We start from the raw sequence: 6,602 nt of genomic DNA on the forward strand, positions 1-6,602 counted from the left end.
TCAACCTTATTTGCCTTGAATTTCCCATTTAATCAGCTTTTACAACCTAAGCTAATATATAGCTGCAACATTAAATTATGTACTCTTCTATGCCCCTGACCCAGAACAATATGTGTGTATTATTTGCTGAAAGCAGCAAATACAGAAGTTGAAACCGACTTCCTAAGAATCTTCCATAAAGGTTGAAACTGTTGAAAGATAAGCTTCCCGGATCACCACACAGACACTTTTAAAGCAGAAAAGAAGGTCTTTATTTGCCAACTGGTGGCTGCGTGGGGAACTAGCCCAAATCATGTAGCCTGAGTCTTAACAGCTCTTGGCTTTTTATACAAAATCCACATCCTGGTTGACATACTAACTATCAAGAACAGTTAGCAAGCAGCAAAACTACAGAAGCAGAAAAAGCAAGATTAGTACAGTTAGGACTTTTAATTTGGACTCCCTCCCCCCCTGTACCCTGGAACCTGTGACTTAGCCTTTGTTCCCATTTTGGCAGGGACGGCTGCTGAGTCTCAAGGCCTGAATGACCAACCCTTCTATCACAGTTTAAGGTCTGAGAGCCTGTTACATTCCCCACAGGTTCTGTGGGCATGAGTCAAATCGTGAATTCATCTTGGGGTAGGGGGTTATACCACTTTCTTAGCACCTAGCAGTTTAACAGAATTTGCTCTCTGTTTTATATAGCTAAGTGGGCTGCTGACCAAGCAAAATCCTATAGTGAGAGCTAGGAGCAAAAGGATTAATGGTACAGCCATGTCTGTAAGTAGAGTATTTAAACAGGGGGACCAGGAGAACAAGGACTGATACCAATTGATTCTTGGCATCTATTTTTTTTTCTTTCCTCAATGTTATTTCTAACTATGGTTAAGTATTTTCTAGTTACCCCTGACTGGTTAGCATAGAAGTAACAACTTTCTCCTGGTGCTACATGGCGACCTCCTTATTTCACAAAGAGGAGATACAGACCTCTGTGTCTCTGAAGAACTACCTCTGCTAAGGAGACTACTTGGGCTTCCAGATGGGGAATAGAATTTCCCAGGTGGCCTAGGTCTATGTCTACTCAAGCACTGAGCTCCTTCAAGTTTTTATCTCCTATAACTAGGGCTGAAGTTCCAACTGCAAGGCATCCCATAATGCCTTTCCCCCCACCCCCAACAGGGAAATAAGAATGGGGACAAGTCGCCACAGATGGGGAAACCTGGAATCTAGATTTAGGTGGGTCCTGCCCCCTTTTCCCTTACAGATGAACACCTGTGGTATGAACATACATGAGGACGCAAAAGAGTGGGGTCTCCTCTAGTGCAAATGATTCAGAAGAAACACACTTGGTTTAGCCATTAGTGCAAACAAGCCTCTAGGTAGTCTCTAGGGCCCGGAAATACAGCAATCTGTGTAGGGGAACTATCTAGGGGTTATCTTGATGACATTAGGCAGGTACCTTTCCTTGGAGGTTCTTCAGGGTGATCATTTACAGTTGTCAGGATTGGAAGTGAAATTTATTTGATTGATTCCAATCCCAATATAATATGGGGTTATGGGTCTTTCCAAGGAGAAACAAAGATACAAAGTAGGACAATTAAAGTCATAGGGTCCATGTCAGTCTTAACTTTAGAGGGTCAGAGGGCCTGGTGACAATCCATCTATTGTTGTCCTCTGTAGCCTTCTTCAGTTGAGTGTGGTGGATATTGGTTGATAAACAGTGATGTTTGTTTTCTGGATCAGTTGGATTCAGTGACATATTCCCTTATAAAACTCTACTAGAGGCTTCTGTAAAGCATCTCATTCCTTTTCCATGTAATGCTTTCTGTGCTGTTCAATAAACGCAGAGAGAAACCCTTTGTTAGGGACAAAATACATAAACACAAGCAGACAGACACAGCTCACATACACAGATACATATAGACACACAGACAGACATCGTCACACACAGGGACAGAAACAGATACAAGGATAAATCCATAAGACAACCTTCACACAGACATAGATTAAGACAATAGTCAGAGGATGGGAGCTACAGGGAACAGGAAATAGAGTATTTAAATCTAGATTTGCTCTTTGTTAAAAGACTCTAAGGGGGAGTGCTTTAATTTCTTTCCTTAATGTGACACCAATGCATTATTAGTAACTCAGACTTAATCACTTATATAATTCATGCAACTTACCATGTTTGTCACTTTCTGGCTTCCTCTTCATGGGTGCATATTCTCAGCTAACTTACACATATTTTATTTGCATTTTACTTAAAGATATTTTGCTTTTCTCATTTATTTTATTTTTAATTATTGTATTTGCATATGCAAATTTTACATGATCGGTCTCATGACATTTCCATATATGCAGTGATATATTTTGATCACATTCATCCGTTATCCTCTCATCTCACTCCCCACTGATCCTCTTCCTTTTCCATACAGTCCTTCTACTTTCCTGTCTGTTTTTGGTTTTGGATTTTTGAGACGGGATCTGTAGTCCAAGCTGTCATGGAACTCCCTATATAGACCAGGTTGGCTTCGACCTCACAGAGATTTGCCTGCATCTGCCTCCCAAGTGCTGGGATTAAAGGTGTGTACCACCATACCTTGGCTCACTTATTATTATTATTATTACTATTATTATTATTATTATTATTGACCCAATGAATTCCATTAAGGTTGCTTACAAGAGAATGGGTATGGGTTTGTTTACAGGAGCATGAGCACTGTATCAGTGGCTATATCACTGAAGAAACCTCCCCCAGCAACCATTACTTGCCTATAAATCCTCAGAGAAGGACAGAGCATCTTGACAACATGATAGGATGTTGGTGGGTCCAATATCATGCAGGTTTTGTGCAGATAATCACAGCCTCTGTGAGTTCAAGAAGGCAATGACCATATAATACCTGGAAGACAGTATTTTACACTGCCTCCACTTTATCTGACTTTTACGTTCTTTCTATTCCATTTTCCAGAATGTTCTGTAAACTTGGAGAGGATTGTCTAGACTTCCCATATATGCCTGGGCCCTTATTCTCATCACTTTGACCAGTACCCAAACATATTTTGGATAACTAAAAAATAGTTTTGACTATTTGCTTTGTAATATTTTAAAGAATTTCTCCCATTTTCCAACTTCTGAATCTTGTCAGAGGTATAAGGAAAGTGCACAAATCTGCATTTTGAGTTGATCTTTCCAAAAACAGGAGAAGAAAAGTGCTAGGGATTCTCCTTGGAAGCAGTGGCTCCTATGTCACCGCAGTCAAATTCAAAGAGTGTTAAACTATACTTTTAAGTTTAGTTTCATGTGTTTCTAATCCTTCAAGAGCAGGCAAGCTTGTACATGTTGGTCAGTGTTTGATCATAGATTTGTCAAATGGCAAAGCAATAACAACAAAACAGAACTTTATTTTTAAATTCCATAAATGTCTAATATCAGACATTCATGTCTAAAGATGAAAGGACTCAGCCAAAGAATCTATTCATTTCTCTATGCCCCTCAGCTTTAACAACTTAGTAGAAAATGCCACCAGAATGACACACAAAAATAGTACACTGTCATTAAAAAACAAAGGGAAAATAAATTGCATTGTGTGAAACATAATGGAACTGTTAAATAGAGTGAAAATGCCACAGGAAATGGGAAACAAGAAACAAACTGGTAGGAGCCTGGTGTTACAATAAATCTTTCCGCCAAAAGCCGCCTGAGCCCCACTGCCATGTGTGAGCTTTACGCCAGCTGCCCGCCTGAGTTAGGGCCCAAATGAATACACAGAAACTTGTATTAGGTACAATGCTGCTTGGCCAATGACTAGGATTCTCATCTGTTAGCTTAGTCTTAACTATCGTAATAAACCTATATATTCTATAAGACTTATTGCACGCCTTATTGGCGTCCCTCCTTGCTGGTGGATCACATTGTGCCGCTGGAGCAGGAGCGGAGGGGAAAAGAGGGATGCTTCCTGTTTCTCCTTCTTTAAGTATGAGTCACTTCTTGCCTGGATCACCACTTCTCTACTACATTTCCCAGAATCCTCTTTGACTCCTAATCCTGCCTAACTTGCCATTTCATTAGCCAAACAGTATTTTATTTAACAGTCAATAAGATAAACATACATAGTACATTCCCCATCAGCCTGGAACAAGACCAGGGCTGTGTTTGATCCATTCTGTTCCTAATTAGCTCAGTGACTTTGTGATGGTTAATCTTGATTGTCACCTTGATGGGATCAAGAATCATCAGGAGACAAGCCTCCAGACCATGACTGTGAGGAATTATCTAGATTATGTTGAGGTCAGGAGACCTTCTGCTGTGGGTGGCACCACAGGCTAGGGTCCTGGATGGAATAAAGGAGATAGCTACATATCCACAATTATTGTTCTCTGCTTCCTGACTATGGACATATGTGACCATCTGCCTCATGCTTTTGTTGCCAACCTTCCCCACAATGATGAGCTCCCCCTCCAACTATGAGCCAAATGAATCCTCCCTTCCTTAAGTGGCTTCTGCCAGGTATTTTCTTTTTTAAACCACAGGTAAATAGTGAATATTGACATCATCAGGGAACATCCATTTTAGGGAATTCCAGTTCATCTAATCTAAAACCAGAGGACTGGAGAGAAGGAATCTAAGGCTGTTACTCATGGGAGCTAATGGCTCTGTAGTACTCAAGGGAAGAGGTAACAGAGGAGCAAAATCATTGCCATGAAAATTTCATGCCACATCTTAGCAGGTCTCACAGGGACCACTGAAAAAGCTTAGTCTATTAGGATGATAGGTAGAACCTTTACAAGTTTTGTCAGCCAGAGCCTCCTTTTGGCATTAGTTGATTGTCAAGAGACCAGAATAGTGGGTCAGAGAGGTTTCTCAGTGGGTGAAGACTTTTGCTGTCAAGTACAATGACCAAGTTTAATTCCCAGAACCCACATGAGTGCTGAATTGGTTTGAGTTGATGGAAGGAGAGAACCAACTACTGAAAATGGTCTCTGACTCCACACTTGTGGCATGAAACACTGTACACCTCCCTTTCCTCACAATAAGTAAATGTAATAATAAATAACCAGAAATTTTTTAATGACAGGATTTCTTGTGTCCTAGGCTGGCTTTATTCTTCCTGTGTAGCAAGGATGACCTTGAACTCCTGATCTTAAGTATGCTACTATGTCTGGTTTCAAAACCAGAGATTCATGAATGCCAGGGAAGCAATCTACCTGGTGAGATGCACCCCTGGCATCCAAGACCAGAAGATTTAAGGACCATAAAAATGCTCCATCAAATTGCTAAGCAAAGAGAGAGTGGGAACAGAGTAGAGTTCATTCCAGAACACTTGCATGGCATTTGAAGCTTTTAATGATTTTCTATTACATTGCCACAATTTAATCTTGGGATATTGCTTATATTTTATTTTTGGAGAAGGGCTGAGAACCCTTAGTGTATTGGGTCAGCTGTATACTTCTGGTGAGATAATTAGGTTCTTTATTCATGTGGAATTTATATTTTAATGAGACAAACAGGCCACCATATATGTGGAGGGCAGAGGATAATCTGAGTATTTTTCTTAAGGTACTACTACTGCTCACCACTCCCCACTTTTTAAAAGATGAGGTCTTTCATTGACCTTGTACTAAAGAATTGGCTAGCAAACCCAGAAATCCACTTGCCTCTACTTTCCCAGTAGTAGGATTATGCACATATATCATCACACCCAGCAGCTTTTATGTGGATTCTGAAGATTCAGTTCAGATTCCAAACAGTATTTATACTTTACTGAATGTGTTGAAAAGAGTGTATCATAATTTTAATACCAAATGTTAATGTTTATGCCACACAGGAAATTATATTCTTGGCAATTAGTTCAGTTTGTGATTTATGTTTTGGATATTCATTTGAGGTGATTTGACAACAACCAACATTGTTGGGAACTCTTTCAGGCAATACACAATCATCTGAAGCAGAACACTGCCTCTTCTAGGTGACTTACAGACAGGTGACAGGAAATACACTGGATGGGGGTTCTGTGATTCAGGAACACTTGTATTTTTTTGGACAAGAGCAATAGATTTATAATTATATCAGTACATTTGTACACTTGAGATGGCTCAGGGGAGATAATATATTTCTACATTGATACTTAACTTTTTCTTTCATTCCTTTGTTTGTTGATTTTCCCTTTCTTCCTTTATCTGGTGCATGTGTGGGTATGTTTGCAAGTCTGTGAGTACATGTGTGGAGGGCAGAAATTGGTGTTAATGTCTTCCTCAATTGTTGACATCTTTATTTACTAAGGCAGGTCTGTCACTGAGCCCAATGACTTGGCTCTTCTAGTTTGCCAGCCTGTTGGAGGGTTCCCTGTCTCTGCATCTCAAGCACTGAGGTTACAGGTCAGTCACTATGCTTGACCATCTTTTGTGTGGGTCTTGGGATCCAAATTCAGGTACTCATACTTGTGTAGTAGTCACTTTGTCCACTGAGCCATCTCCCCAGCCCTCATACTTGACTTCATCCAAATCACAAGTTCTAAGTTTAGGCTTAGAAAATCTCACCTCATTTCTGTTCACAGCTCTAAAGATGATGCTTCCACCAATGGTGGAACTCATCCTGCCCAGAAGGCATAAATGTCACCCGAC

Source organism: Cricetulus griseus, chromosome 3, assembly GCF_003668045.3.
Source record: "Cricetulus griseus strain 17A/GY chromosome 3, alternate assembly CriGri-PICRH-1.0, whole genome shotgun sequence".
NCBI lineage: Eukaryota > Metazoa > Chordata > Mammalia > Rodentia > Cricetidae > Cricetulus > Cricetulus griseus.